This window comes from Falco cherrug, chromosome 10, assembly GCF_023634085.1.
Source record: "Falco cherrug isolate bFalChe1 chromosome 10, bFalChe1.pri, whole genome shotgun sequence".
NCBI lineage: Eukaryota > Metazoa > Chordata > Aves > Falconiformes > Falconidae > Falco > Falco cherrug.
This window is the reverse complement of record NC_073706.1, coordinates 23,464,524-23,481,393: the sequence shown is the minus strand read 5'-3', so window position 1 is coordinate 23,481,393 and position 16,870 is coordinate 23,464,524. Positions and strand designations below refer to the sequence as shown.

The 16,870-nt window shown below is 36.4% G+C and overlaps 1 protein-coding gene across 2 annotated transcripts in view; it reads right to left on the bottom strand.

The window, feature by feature from the left end:
• Positions 1 to 16,870, bottom strand: part of LUZP2 (leucine zipper protein 2) — a 309,932-nt gene that overhangs the window by 21,647 nt on the left and 271,415 nt on the right. The window lies entirely within an intron of this gene.

Below are 16,870 nucleotides of genomic sequence, written 5' to 3'. Positions count from 1 at the left end.
AAAAGACATCTGTAATTTTCTGCAGGTAACAGAACTGCAATCTGCTGCTAAATGCGTATATAAGTCTTCTGTAATGTAAGAAAAACTTGAAATGTGAAGACAGATGGCATTCTGACATTACTTAAAGTGGCACCGCATCATAACAACACTGCAAAGAAAAGCAATTCAACTTTGAGGGTCACTGAACACTAACACTTTCCAAATTAGTCTCAATTACAAAAGCACCTGTGCCCAATAACTTTATGCTAATCCAAATTTGTTACCTGTAGTAATTTAGACTATTGTTTACCTGCTCTGTTTTAGCAGATGACATAATTGCAAACTGGATTTAAAGGACATTTGGCTTACATTCTGCCAAAACTAGACAGGTCTGCCTTTGCTAAAAATATCCAAATATCCAAATCTGTTATTCATATAGCAAATTTAAACAAAGTATGCTAATATAAATACCAGGTTAAAGTTTGTATATATGTAAGAGTCTGTAAAATGAGCCCAGGGAAATGGAAATTACATCTTGTTGGTAAGAAGAAATACAAGATTTCCGTGCTATCATTCCATAAAAGAAGTCAGTGGAATTGGTGAAATATTTGCTTTATATGATTATCTGCTGGGATCTTGTTTGTAACTGGGTAGGTGGTCCCACAGCTGTCTTACAGCTTCTGGCTCACTTTAATCATTTGGCTGACATGTAAAGAGGAGAAAAATATCTTTGGAAAAACATCTCCTATTTTATGAGTGTATACCAATATATGAAAGTTTGTGCCTTAAAGAATAAAACCTAAATTACACTTCATATAACACAGTTAGGAAATTTAACAAATCCTGTTAAGTCTCTTCTACTCTATTTGTAGGCGTAGCTTTTGCTAATCCTGACTTTTATAGGTGAGAGAAAGGCTCTATTGTGACACAGTTTGCCTTCTTTGAAGTCAGCTGGGCTAATGATACAAACATATTCTGAAGGCTGGTGCTGCCTCTAATGGTGCAGTGAAGTGCGAGCTGCATACGTATTATGTATTTTGAGGACAGCTGACTGCTGTGGTGGGAAAGCTCTTGATAACTCATTCAGGGTTTGGTCCCACAAACTCCTAGGAACCACCATCACAATTTCAGTGGAAGCTGTGCATGCTCAGAGCTTTACAAAAAAGGATGGGATTCCTATAAGACATCCTTTGCTTCTATGTAATTTATTTTTTTTTAATTCCCAAAGGCAGCCTTTTTCTATGATCTTTCTGTTCTGAGATTTCCTTTCAATTTATTTCCTATTCTGTCACAGATTTTAAATAAAATTTTTGTGTAGTACTACAGGATTTCAGTCCTGAGTTTAGATCTCTTGCCACTAGAGGTAGGTCACTGGGTTACCATAATGTTATGCTGCAAACATTTTTATAATTCATCTAATAGTCTGCTGTTAAGGTCCACAGACAGCCTTTGCATAAATACCTCAATAGAAGTGTATTTTCAAACCTTCGTTTATATCATATAGGCATGTATAAGTCATTTGATATAGTTAAGAGCATAGAAATATCATTGCTAAACTGCTTTTCAAGGCACTTTATAGCACACAATACACCTAAATCCATATTATCCAGATAAAAAGAAAAGTAGAACCTCTAAAATGGCGAAGGAAAGAATTACATTTATTACTGAAGGCTCTGGGTAGTTGGTCTAGAAATATGACCGGATTTACCACATAGCACATCAAGCATTTCTTGAATTAGCGTGCTGTTAAAGGACTTAGTAATAGACTTCTGGCATCCATAGCATTAATCATTTGTATTTCAATTATAAAGTTTTAATTTGTTGGTTCTCTCAGTCAAGCAAAAGTATTGGGGACAACTTGAAAAATAACTGGGTATGGACATAGTAAAAGCTATATCTATGTTTCATATCCCAAAACTATTTAAAGGATCAGTTCCATGGAATAATATCTATGCTACAGACCTGATACAAAGCACATAGATACCAGTACTTTTCTAATAATGTTTTTAAAAGGCAGGATTAGCCCCTCTATGCTTTGCTGCCTTACACTAACAGAAATGTCCTTCAAATCTTATTTCTGAGTACATTTTTGAGATCCAAGAAAGAGAGCAAACTTCAGCATGACTTTCAGGGTCTCCTATAACTGTCTGGCAAGATATTACATGAACATTATTGCCAGGAGATCTTTCTAAGTATAAACCACAGATTTTAAAGCATTTTTCCATAGCGCACCTTGAAACCAATAAGCTGAGACTGCAGAATCCCCTACAGCCCCTCTCAGTACCACCAGGACACTCATTCTCTGTTTCTGGATGTCATAATTCCTACCTACTTGTACAGTCACCTACAAAGATCAATCCAGATTCACAAGCTATTTAGCAGTCAGAGTAGCTGAAGGATTATTAAGACAGAGAGACAGCACTATCTGACTGACCCGTGCAAATCAGAACATTAGGGTACCTGACAATTCATCACCTGGATAGTGCTGCTTGTTAAAAACCCAAGCACAAAACAAAACCCATCCTGAAAACCCAAACCACACCCCCAAACTCTGAAATTAAGGATAAAACGTCAGAAAAAAATGTAAGGAAAAAGGCAACCAGTGTAATATGTAAAAAAGAAAGAAAGAAAGAGGCATTAGAGACAAACAGGAAGTAAAAAAGAGCAAATATATTGTCTTTTCATAATGTGTCTGCATGTCACTAACAACAGCAGACAGTTATTCACGCGAGGTTGTCTCCATCTCATCTCCCTATTTTTAATTCTTGCTTGTCACATCATAAATTAAAACTTATTTGGAACAATGAAGAAGTGTGGACCTGATAACAAAGAGCTTGCTCAAAATAGCTCTCCTACTGTGTTTTGCAGTAGACAATGACCCTTATTTCATAGATGAGGAAACAGAAGTATCACATGGCAAACTGCAAGATGACTTAATTAGTGGAAGTAATAGGAAAATAACTTTGTTTCATTCAGTTGCCCATGCTGCATTTTACACAGCTTACCCCACATGAGAACAATTAGTGAAATAGCAGTCCATCAAAATTAAGAATATCTTGGTAAAGTACAGAAATAATTCCATTTCCAAACACACACAAGTATCCTTTCAGGTCCTATACACGAGAAGTGAATGAACACGTTTTAGGCTTCCTGAGACTTCACACGCCTTTAAAATATAAAGAAGGGAACAGATATAAAACAAGATGACAAGTAAGTGGCAGTTTACATTTTGCATAGGAATATCAAAACTTGAGAAATAAGCTCAATTAAAAAGTTAAAAAATTAAAAGTATCCAACTGCAGAACACAGGCTGCCCAGGGAGGTTGTGGAATCACTGTGCCTGGAAGTGTTTAAAAAACCATGTGGACATGGTGCTTAGGGACGTGGTTTAAGGGTGGGCTTGGCAGTCCTGGGTTAGTGGTTGGACTTGGTGATAGGACATTGAGTGTTCTGTGTTGGAAGAGACCCATAAGGATCATCAAGCCCAACTACTGACTCCACACAGGGTAACCTAAAAGTTAAATCCTGTATCTAAAAGCATTCTTCAAACTCTTCTTGAACACCAATAGGCTTGGGGCCGTGACATCAACCCTGGGGAGCTTATTCAAGTGCTTGTAAACCCTCTCCATGAAGAATTCTTCCCTAATGGCCAATCTGAACTTCCCCTGATGGAACTTAAGGGCATCCCCTCAAGTCTTATCATCAGACACCAGAGAGAAGAGATCAGCACCTCCCTCTCCATTCCCCATCACAAGAAAGTTTGAGACAGCAATGAGGTCACCCCTCAGTCACCTGAAGTTGACCAACCCTGGTATCCCCAGCTGCTCCTCACAAGCCCTCTACTCGTGTCGCTTTTCTTTGGACACATTTGAATATTTGTACGTCCTACGTAGATTGTAGAGCCCCAAAGTGTCAATAACACTCAAGGTGATGTCATGCCAAGACATGACACAGCCACGTCTTTCAGCCAGTTCACTATACTGTGCCTAGTGCACCCCAGGACACAGGCAGCCCTTTTGGACATGAGGGCACATGGTTGACTCCTGTTGAGCTTCTGATCAACCAAAAGCCTCAGATTGCTCTCTGCAGGGCTGCACTCCAGCCTCTGGTTCCCAAATCTACATGCACATACCAGATGACACCATCCCAGGTGCAGAATTTGGCATTTGTTGTTGTTCAATGTCATACAGCAGGTGACTGCCCAGCACTCTGATCTGTTGAGATCTCTCCATGGCGGCTCTCTAGGCTGCTGCTCGGTCACATCGTGATAGAAACATGAAGGAAGATGAACCATGTAATCACCAAATCACATATGTTTCTTCAAATGTCTTATAATTTGGAGCTACAGCAATGCTCAACTTCGTCCTAATCCAAACTATGTTACATTCACAACTGGAAATGGAGAGGAAAGCAGCTGGCTCCCTCAAAGCTGACATTTGCACAATTGAGCAATCCTTCACAGCAAAATTTGAGACAAGAGATTAAAGTAGAAAACCTATAATATCAGGAATAAACAGGAAAGGAATATGATAAATACTTCTGGACTTTATCTCAGGAGCTACAATACAGGAGAGGTGATAAATAAGAAATTAAAATGATTAAATGAACCCATAATCATGCACTTAAGGTAACCTTTCTGTAAAATGGAGTAAAGGAACTAAAGGTATTAGGCAAAAATCTTTTAAGTACTGCACAGATCTTTAGAGATGGGTATGGCTGTAGATGCACTTTGCAGCCGTATTTTAATTTGAGGTCTTTAAAGAAAACAGAAGCACTGAGAGCAGTGCTGGCAATGCCAGGGGTGGGGGATGAGATGGCAAATAGAGCAAGGGAAATTAGAGGAAAAAGATGTTGTACCGTTGAGTTTTGTGTTATAACTCCCAGGTCTACTTGATGCATGCGTGCTTCCATCAAAGAATGTACATTTTAGAAATAGATCGAGTTTTTTTATTGCAATGTTAAATTAAAACATAAGGAAGCATTCCTATCTAAAAGGAATTCATCTCTTTATTGCTGGTGAGTTGTTGTACTTAGAAACATAGTTTATCATCTGCTCCTGGCCATATGTACTTCACAAGTCAGCTGATCTCACAAACATTCATCTACATTGCTGTTGGGAGCTTTTCTAATCAACTAACTAACTACAGGAAAACTCAAAAAGCAAAAAAAAAAAAAAAAAAAAAAAAAAAAAAAAGGCAGCAAAGGCTGCATAATCTGCCTACAAAGCTACAAAGCAATGAGAACCATAAAGTACTGGGCAGCATGTCACTGGGGCTAGACAGAACTTGCTCCAAACCAGCTAGGATGCTAGTTCATCCTCAGCCCTTTCTGCTGCCTTTTGTATCAGCTGAAGCCGGACTGCTTTGGATGCTCAGGACAGCTAAATTAAAGACAGCTGGGGTTATGGGTTGCACTTCATTACTGTAACAGGAACACGAATTAATGAAGAGAAAAATAAAAATTATAAAGCCTTTACTACTCCCTGATGCCAGTGTACTAAGAATTATACATGTCAGTCCCCCTCTACACCACATTTGAAGGGTACTAAAGCTGCAGTATATGCATTCCTGCTAGAATGCCATCACATATTTCCAAACCGATGGTTACACAGTCATGTGTAGTATGATGCCTAAATAAACAGCACAGTAGAACTTGTACATAAATTCAGGCAAGATGACCGCCATTATCTGTAGCTTATAGCACTACTGTTCTGGAGGGTAAGTGCATTTTCTGACAAATTATAAATACCCGAGATGTATATTTATATGGCCATAAATACAAAGTGTTTCTAAAGCCATTCTACAATAGACACATAACCACGTAGTACTCCTAGGATCCATTGGATTAAGTGATTGGTGAAATATTAAGCAGGTAGCTGTCATTATAAAATCTGAAATGACTGAAGAAAATTAAATAAATAGAATAGAAGAGCTTGACATGTTTACCTTTCAAAGTTTTCCATAATTCTTGATCCTATACCTAATGATTCCTATGGCAAATACTTCAGAATAACAAAAGGTAGTCTAACACCAAATTTTATCAAGATAGTGGCAATCTTCATAATAAAGAACAGGCAGGATCTACAAGGGCAAGAGGCAGCTGTTGGACATAGCTGTTCACTAATGCGTTAATTTGTTTCCACATCGCTCTTTAATCACATTTTTTCCTAGCAACTTCTAAGATGTATGTCATGTGCTTATCTGTGTCCTTTTTCTTCATCATTTTGGCCTGTTGCCTGGATAACATGCCAGGACGTAATTTGCCAAGGCTGCAAACTGGAGTCAGTTGTGATAGACTGGCTTGACGGGGAAAGACATTTCCATTCAGGCTCTTAAAGGTAAAAAATGCATCATTCCATGCGTTTGGAAAGAGCTTAACTCACATTAGGCCAATTTAAATAATAAATAATAAAGGGCTGGACAGCAAAGTCAGGAGGCATTTTCCTCAGAGCAGTAGAATGTTGCTAGGAGCACTCAGCAGGGATGATACAATGTGCCAGATGTTAAATTATTCTGTAATGACATTTACTGTTCTGGTCAATATTTTGTCTCTTCAGCTCTCTTATCTAAATATCTAAAAACCAAAATACCCTTAATAGTAATAGAGAATAAGGGGTGGTTATAATTATGCTTAGCTGAACTGGATTACAGGGGGAGAGTTACCCAGTTTTTTTTCTTTTACTGAACATCCATGTAAGAAAAACACGCAGAATTCAGACTGCAGTTGCACTGGATCACAACATGCAAAATAGCAAAGAAGGTCTGAGGTAGGTAGTTGTAACACTTTTTTTGCTGAATTTCTGATACTGAGGACACAAATGAAAGCACAATTAAGGGTTTTATACAACTAATAAACTGCTAGAACAAAATTGTCATATACACAAAAATTTGTATAGAAAACCTTTGGGGCAAATATTATGCCAGGTAAGACTAGATATCCACAAGGTTTTCTTCTGTCCTGAGTGCGTATGGCAACATAATAAATTCACAGTTTAAACCAACTATCACTGATGCCAAACCATTACTCCGACATAGCATCAGAGACTGAGGCTAGACAGCAGAAGTCTTATTTTCTGAGTGGCCTAGTTACTCATGGACACTTATGTCTAATGCCAGAATGCAATTAGCTCACTTGATATGGATGATTTCATGCCAAATTTCTTCTAATAACCATTTGTTTAACAGTAAATCTAGATGTCTATTGTAAATGTATCTGTAGCTAAAACAACAAGAAAAGGAAATATAATTAACTAGGTTTGAAAAACAGAAGTTTTTGTTGGGTCAGCATACATATAATAAGAATTATTAGAGAAAAAAACTTGTTAATATATTTATACAAGTCAATTAACTATATTAAATTATATCTATATCTATAATTTCTCATTCTCTTAATAATAGCTAAATTTTACCATCATTTTTTCATAGAGTCTACAAGTTCAAATATGTAATATTTTGTAGCATGCAAAGTTCAAGGATGGCTGGAGGGATGGGTAGATGCTCAAGGATACAACTACATGTGTAAATACACCAACTTCACATATAAATACACTTTCTACTTGTCTTCATTTTTCCACCATTTCTAAAATTTTAAAACAGGCTGTCCTTCACTGCAGAGGAAAAAATAACAAGCCTTTCTTTTAAAAAACTATTAAGATAATTAAGCATCTTGAGGTGATTTTGTTTGTTATTTTTTGTTGGTTTTTTTATGTTATAATACTTAAGAAACAAACAAGCAAGCAAACACATTCCTTCAATAAGGAATTGTCTTGATTTTTTTACAGCCATCACAAAGGAAAAAGCAATTAGCTGTGGGATAATGAACACTGTATAACACTTCTTACACTTCAGAGCAGCAATAATATGCACCATCAGAACATGCTTTACAGACAATTACAGTTTTCCCAGATGAACAAAACAGCTACTGAAGTTTTACAGTCCCAGACACGAACATCTGTATTTTCGGGAAGACAAAGCCGAAGATGCCCAGCCCCAGAAGAGTGACAGACCCCAGGAGAACCACCTTGGTGAAGCCAGAACCCTCCTGAACCATGAGCTGAGGTTCATAAATGAGGTCACTTGAAAAAATGCTTTTCCTTGTGAGTCTTTTGACTTTTTGCCCCAGTTAAGCCCTAAGGGGGGCTTTCTCATTGATTTATAAAAAGATAGGAGTCCTGATAGGGAACCTTTTCCAAAATAAGCTCTGTTTGCTTCCAATTGTCTCTTTAAGTCCCTTCTTATAGAGACAGTTGTTCTTATAAAAAAGATACCTGACAATACAGTTAGCATCATGACCACAGTTCCATCAACAGAGATGAGGACTATAATTTTTCAAAAGATATGAGAAAACGGGATTCCATCAATAATCTGTAAACTACCTCAAAATATTTAGTACTAGAAAATATTAGTAATTTATTAGGACTCCATTTTTCACCACTGCACACTTTCAATTTAAGCACCATCCACTGAACTTTTAAGGATTTCAACAAATATAGGTTTGATACTAAAAGATTTTTTATTTTAAATGACTGTCTGCTTTTCCATTGTGTGAGAGCACATTTCTTCAGACTATATTACTTATTTTTACATGTTATTTATTATTATTTTAACACAAAATAGCGAATGTAGAATTAAGGGAAGCTTAACAATTCTGGAAGATGATGAGACCTAGGTGTAGGCCACTAGGTGATTTCTTAAATTGCTCAAGACTAAACTGAACTTGGATGCATTCGATTTATCACCAGTCCATTCTGCATTTCTTCTGCTTTGTGATTCAATACCATGTTTTTAATCAAATTGCTAGAAAATTCCTATTAACGGCCAAAATGCAAAGAGTCAATAAATATTTTCTTTGTGAGTACTTTCCAAATCATGTCTTTGCGCAAATCAAAGAGAAAGATCACTATCTCTAATGTTTCCCACTTGGCTCCATATACACATATCAAGTGAAACTTTGTAATAGTAGATTAATAATACATATTGTATATAGGATACCCGCATTAATTATTTTCAAATAAATCTTTAATATGTCCTTGGGTAGCAAAATCCCCTTCGGAATACTTTCACAATTACATTCAAGTTTGTAAGCCACTTAAAATGATTAATTAGATCCTCTGCACATTTTGAGCCTTTTTTTACATGTAATATTGGTAGAAAAAAGTGCTGATGCTAACAAACTTTAAAATAGGTTTACTAACGTGCAACTGCAAAGGCACATACATGACTATTTTTTAACAGAACACGTAATGAACACGTCAGCTAGGGAAGTCAGAAGATAAAACAATGTGTTATTATTTTTCTGCTAAATGCAACTTTAACTAAAACTAGAAATACCGTACGTTTCCCCAATTATCTCCACTGTCACCGGGGGTGGGAAAGAGAGAGAGAAACACTAAAAAAACCTCACTCAGTATGAGACATGAGTAGGAGAGGAAAGATATCTCTATAATAAATAACGTCTGAAAAGTAATTACAGGGATCTTCTCTCTCTTCCTTTTGGTAGAGAAAAAGACAGGTGAGCTTGTCCAGAAAGCTGCTGAACGCCACAGCAAGCCTGAGGTGGCTTTAGCATGGGGCCTGGTTTTAGACTAAAACAGAATTTGAAAAGATGGGTGTAAGCTGCCCGTGCTAATCTTCAGGTCCATGCAAGACCATTAGCCATACCTAACAATGTTTTTTTGACGTTATTTAAAACATCCTTGAAGAAATTTCAATTTTACATTCTCATATCCCTTTTTAACCACTGTCATGCAGTAACCCACAGTATTTTTGAGCTATATTGTGTACTAGATCATGGGAGACTTTATAGAAACCTCTGATAAGTACAGACATTAGTTAAAAAAGGGGACATTTGGAGTGAGACTTTGGAGTATTTTTCATCCACAGGCAAACTGACCACAAAAAGTGCAGTAAGAAAAGGTTACTGGTTACCTCTTCAGCTTATTAGCCCATTGCTAATTTCAGTTGAACCCTGGGATAATGGGCCAGTCCAGCTACTTATACTCTAACAGGGAGGAATGAAGTCAAAGAGTTAATGAAATGTAGGTAAGTATAGATTGTGTCACTGAAACTTGAAGGAGAATGATGCTGGTTTAGGGTTGTGGACTAAATAAGAGATGCCAGCTGTTTTTCTTCCAATTTCCCTTGATTGTACTCAGTTGAAAAAAAACAAAACAAAACAAAACTAAAACTAATTTACTATCAAGATAACGTGCTAATAATGAAGACTTCTTTAAAGTAAGTAATAAAAGCAAAGAGCTTCAGCTTTCAATTTAATGATCTCTGGTGTGAAAGCTTCCAGCATGTAATAAAATTTTATTAAAAATTAGTCACTGAAGAAAAAAGGCTGTAGAAAAAGTTCTGTGCAAGCTTTATGAGGCAACAGCAAACACATATTCAGTCTGAAGCAAATTCTGGACACAAAAGATATGAGGAAGAGTTGCCATAGTCTAATGAATCATCATTAGCAATAATACAACACTTTGGCTGATATCTTGTTAATTGTAATCAGAATAAGTTTATAAGTCCAAAAAGGACTATAAAAAGCAGAAGGAGAGAGATTTACATAAAGAAATAAGTCATGCTAGTCATGTTTCTGCTATCAAATTACCTTTTACCTTTTAAAACACAAATTTCTTACTACATTAGCCTTACAGATACTCATAGTACCTGAGTTTTCTATGGTAAGTACCTTAGAATTGAATTTCAGAGTAAAGAATACGTGTTTCCTTCTAAACCAATGGGTAGTGTCATTTTTGAATACTATTTTATTCTCATAATGTTTATGCATTAGGAAAGGGTTATATGATTATGTCATTACTGCATATTACAAAATGTGGCTGACTCTGCATTAAGTTAATTGCCTTTTTTCTTTTTTTCTTTTTTTCTTTTTTCTTTTTTTTTTTTTTTTAAATTATGGTTTTCCAATCCCAGTGTTAAATGCAAAGATCTGCAGGTCACTGAAACTGCAGGTGTCAGTGATATCTCGTTAACTCTGGCAGAAGCAAAGTTGGAGGCAACAAAAGCAGAAAAGCCTGAGGTTCTGCAGAGGCTGACTTCCTAAGGCTTTAATGCAGCACAAATCTATTCACTGCCCTCAATGTTCTTACTGGTTACTTACAGCTGACCTCAGATACTATATTTTGGGCCCTTAGGTTAAACCTTTGTTTTCTTTGACAAAGCTACAAGGACACACAGTGGAGTTTTTCCCCTCAATTTGGAGCAGACGATTAATATCCAAATAAATCCAAGCACGCCATGCTATATTTATATTAGTTTGTATTTTCCTGGAGCTCTATTAAATGAAAAGCTTTGCTTTATTTTTTCACACTTACATAGATTTTCCATTTACCACAGCAGCCAACAAAAAAGGCTGAATTTTTGTTTAAAACCTGCTGCTCTTTCAGGTCTACCCTTGTATTTTGTGATCTTTTTGAAACAGACCCTTTGAAAAGCTGCCTCAGACAATCCTGGACCCTCTGCTCTCCCCGATCTGATGCTCCTCTTGTAGGAAAAGAAATAACATAATGAGGTTTACTATTCTGAACTTTAATGCACGGATAGGTGTCGAAGAGTATACTTTGCTAGACAGAATGAGAGAATAATGCTGAGAAGTAGTTAGGAGAAATTATGAAGAGTATTTAGCAACAAAGGATGAGAATGAAAGCAAGCAGGGAAATAGAGGAAAAAACCTGACTGCTAGAGCCTTACCCTGCCCTCATGGTCTGAAATATCAGACAGATGCTGAGAATTATTTGGGTGACAGTGAGGCAGTCCACAGCAAAAATCAATGGACAATTGGAAAAGAACAGTCACAAACATTTCACATTCTGAAGCTTTGTTTTTCCAAATCCACAAAACAGAGACTATGTTACCAAAAAGCGTATACATACTCTGAATTTCAGATACCAAATTCACTAATACATTTTTAATTTCAGACTAGCATCTTTTTATTTTTCAGAAGTCTATTTGCCCATCTTTCTGCCTCTGGGGTGGGGTTATCACACACAGGATTTGGGGTGCTCCCTGACATAATGCTACAATGGCAGTTTGAAATGTAAAGCTTACAAGAAATAACTTCCAAGTCGTGTTTTAAGCATGTTGTTCAGAGGTCACCCTGAGTAAAAATAATAAGACACATTAGAAAAGCTTTCAGTGTCTTAATCTTTCCTGTAAGGACACAAATAAGTCCATAATTATATTTGTGTTGTTTCACAGGTTCTTGAGCAAAGAATTTGAAATTGCTTTGTACAAAGGGTCAGAACCTTCATTTATACTGGAATATTATGATAAATTATATGAATGGTAATAGCTCAGATTTTAGAAAACAGAAATTATTTCCTTAGGTAATTTGTTCTGATTTAGGTTTCTTTCCTGACTGACAAAAGGGGAGAGATGAGATGATACATCGCTACAGTCAGATGGTTAATTTTTCATGAATTTGAAGTCGTTCTGTTAGTTTTCTAGGATTTACAAAAGCACTTTTAAAAGCCTATTAACATAAACGTGGTTTGGGTTCAACCTATACATTCCAAACGTTTCTTCATTCCTTCAAAATGTATTTATATGTTTTGAAGAAACAAACATACATCTCTATTTGTTTTCTTCGATTTCTAATAAATTATATAATGATAATATCCTGCAATATTATCAGTAATAAGATAATTATGCAACTAATATTTAGAACAAATAATTAACTATTGTATAATGATTTTATATAAATATTTATAACCATTCTTTTTAGTTTTGTAGAATGAAATGGATAAGGTCTAGAGCCCAAGAAATATTCCGGCTTCCTAGATATATCATCGATCCTTTATAAATAGGCTTTTCAAAAAAACCTTCAAAACTCCTGATTAAATCAGTGAAGAAGCTTAGACTCTTGACAGTATGATCATGTTATTGTTTCAGTAGCCCTGCTCTGCTTCTGTAACAGGTGCTCGGTATCTATGTACCCAGAATAACTGGAGCTTAAATTTAACCTAAATACGTTATTTAAGTATCAACACGGAAAACTCAGCCTCTTAACTTCCTATATAGCCATTTCAAAATGCTTTTCAGACTCCCTTGTTCTTGCCCAACTTTACAGACTTGTACGTTCTTGGAACAGTCTCACAAGCTCTCCTCATTCCTCCTCCAACAAGAACACTTTCTTAGGCTTCATAAAGGTCCCCAAGCTTACTTTGATGGGGAATGAAGTATTTATTTCCAGATAAAAGGAGGATGCCCCACGGTACTTCAACTTTTCTGAAGTTTTACACTAATCAATATATGCTGGCATCTACGATATACACAATATACGTGAGGCAGAGGCAATGGGTCCTTGCAGCAGCTTATATCACAAGTAATGCATTTTATTGTGAGATATTTAAAAATTTTTAAAAAGTAATCATAGTTCCCCTTTCAGTCTGGACTATTCATTCCTGCAGAAGGGTAGTTCTCATTCTTATTCAGCCTGGATTTCCTTCAGAACACTGACGTGGCATTCACAGGTGGTCTTTCCACCTACGCTCTGTACAGTATGAGAGGGTGTGTTATTCTTCACCATCTAAAATTCATGTGTATTTCCACTTCTTAAAATAGTGCCCTTCACAAAATACACAAAACCACAGGGCATTTATAATGAAGGAATTAATTCTGGGAGAACATGAAACAATGTTTTTACTTTTGGCAAAACCACTGTAGAGCAAAATAGTCACTGTTATTCTGGTATGTGCATCACTGTATTCCACATCATCTGTGTATTCAACCTCACTACTGGAAATAGACTCTTCTGTTTTCCTTCTGATTTTGGTTTGCCATTAATTTTCCACAGTGTTACTAAAGCTCATTTTGTTGCATTCCGAGCACAGGTATCTTTACACTGCACAACGAAAGATATTTGAATGATAGCTATTACTGCAATATTTTTTTTTATAAGGTATAACGTTAACCTTTTACAGAAAGAGGAATTAAACCAAACGGAGTAAGAATGCATTTAATCTACTAACTCCACGTAAATGGTCAGAGTTGTTTGCTATGCTGAGATACATTAAGTGCAGAGAATGCCTCGGTAGGAAGTCAGTCCCAGTGCTCTGATTCACGGATTATACCAGCCCACATTTCCCACAGCAGGTAGCCCAGTAAATGTTACAGTTTTCATCCATTAACAATGCTCTAAGTACACAAGTCTTTAGGCGCCCATCTGGAGATTAAAAAGGAAAGCGAAGTTTCAGTCCTCCTCCTTTCTCTTCATTTTTCTCTTTCCTCATCACCTCTGTAATGGCAATAAGGCAGGAAAGTTGCTACAACACAAGCCACATCCAGCAACTCCTGGCTAGTTTGGAAGCATTTTCCACCAGCAGAACATGGAATGGTTATTGCTGCGACATTACAGTGTTAAAAACCCCTCTATTATAAAAATAATTGTCAACAATCCAGAAAGTTAAAGACCTCATAGTTCAGGATTAATGATCAGCCTTCTCGTTATGCTTGCTTTTAAGTTGTTAGTGTCACTGAACTTGTATGCACAGAGCCCTAAATCCATTTGTAGTGGTCAATGCTGTCAGCACCACTCTCGGTGTTATGACAGGTGTGTGACAGCTAAAATGGTTTGGGTCTGAAATATTAGTGCCAATTCACATGGTAAATTCTATATTTTACATTCTTGTACATTGTAAATATGAACTCATTTAAGACAAGTCACAAAGCACACCTCAGACTGATACTACATTTGATCACTTTAAAGGAACTTTTTTTGTGTGATTAAAATGCAAGAATTTCCCATTTCTACCTACTCTTTCAAATTACTGAACAACAACTTTTTTGTACTGATTTAGGTACTCCTATGCACTGATTTGTTAAACCGTGTTTATGCTTCTTTATGTCATATTCTCTAGAAAGACCAAAATACCTTGCTAGGAAATAAGTTTTTAAAACAAACCTTCCCAAGAAATTTGACAATTTGCTTTCCTAATTATCCTTTCTACACCATGTTCTTGTGTTAAATATAATTTCTAACAAGCATTTCAGGTAATATTGTTACTAGTTATGAATACAAATACATAACCTACTTATTTGCAACATTTTTATTTTTTTTTTTAAGCAGGCAGCCCCCCAGTCCCAGGAATAATTGTTCCCAAGTGATACCTACGATGTACCCTTCAATGGATTTATAATAAGTTTCACATTTTTAGAGAGCAATTTTTAGGCTGGATGAGAATATCTTTGCAACAAAATATTTACCAAAAAATCATCATTTCTTTCCTGAAAGTGAAGCTGCTGCTTATCAGACACGACAAGATGTATAAGTGCTGCTCATCTGAAGTTCCAATTTTTACACATGAAAACATATTTAAGTAATCACACCCATTTATATTCTTCTAAAAATACTAGCCTGCTATATCAAAATGTGTACGCAAACATAAATTTAGAAAAAGAAAGCTATACATCTGTAGTTAGAGTCAGCTGGTTTGTAAGAGGAAGAAAACGCAAAGGAAAAGATACATAAGCGTGGATATCATCATAAAAAAAAGTCTTCTATTATACAGCTCAAGCGCAGAGGTTATAATTCTGGACTGGCTATGACTCTTTGACAACCTATTTCACAGTAGCAGGTTTCAGTGCTTCTATAATCACAGATAATGCACAGATTTATAATAATGAGGTGTCAATGTGTGGAAGAAGAGGATTGCAGACCATTATTTTTTCAGACATGTTCATGGCATATGCCAAGTGCAGAGAAATGCGAGCAAATGTCTATGAAAGAGGCGGTATAACTTATTCAAGCACTTTTGGGTACAGAAGACTAAATGCTGGTTCTCCAAAGGATGAAGCATGGAAATGCGGATACATTTTACAAACGGGAACATTAAACACAAATCCGTACCATCATGAAAAACAGAAGGAAGGGTATTCCGTGTTTCAGTCAAATATCAAAATCTAATTCTACTCTCTACGCTGTATTCTCACGTCCTTCCTTGCGCTGCAGCAATACCTGCACAGCCACGGAGACCTCAAATGCTGGAAGGCTCGGACCCTATAGCGATCCCAGCTTGTGAGGCCCTATCCTTCAGCACCCACGCTTCCATGGCAGGGGCACAAACACTTCCGACCTCAAGAGAACAGTAAGAACAAGACAGACATTTCTAAAGCCACATGAGTTAGGAAAAATGTAGGATCTCAGAGTGAAGCTCAGTCTGCATGACCTACACAAGAGGAGCCCGCTGTCCTGCAGAACGTAGAACCAGTGATCTTAATCTAAATGAGCACTAATACCCTCGTGTCCTGCTATTATTACAGTGCTTTTGTTTCCAGAAGTGCTAATCTTGGGGAATGATTGTTTCTTCCTATAAAACAGTGATTAAGGAACTGGCGAACATTACTTTTAGAAAAGTAACAACACGAGATCCAGTTTTATAATTATAGTCTGCTTTTTGAAATTGTATTTCAATTTTTATTACATACAGAAAGATTACTAATTTTTGGCTTCGGCCTCTGTACTAATAGTGAATATCAACAGCTGCCGTATAAAAAATTACAAGTTAAATATGAGTTAGCAATTCCCACTTATATTTCAGGAAAGAGTTTTACAATTTAAGGAGGACATTAAAGTGTCCTTCAGTCTTTCTCCTGTAAAACTTCCTTTTTAATTGAAATCACAGTTTTTCTTCTAGATCTATTGAATCAGTTGAATACATGAACAAAATACAACCCTGCAGATGAAAATTATGAGGACAGTTGTTAATTGCTATAGAACTTGATTGTATCAAAATCTTTCAATCTACTGAGTCAAAACACATTCATCAATTTTTTTTTTCATGCTTTTTCTTAAACTACCCTGCCCATCCTGCATGATTGGAATATTCCCTATGGCCTATTATCAATTCCATAGGCCCCTTTTGGCAAACTTCATCTGG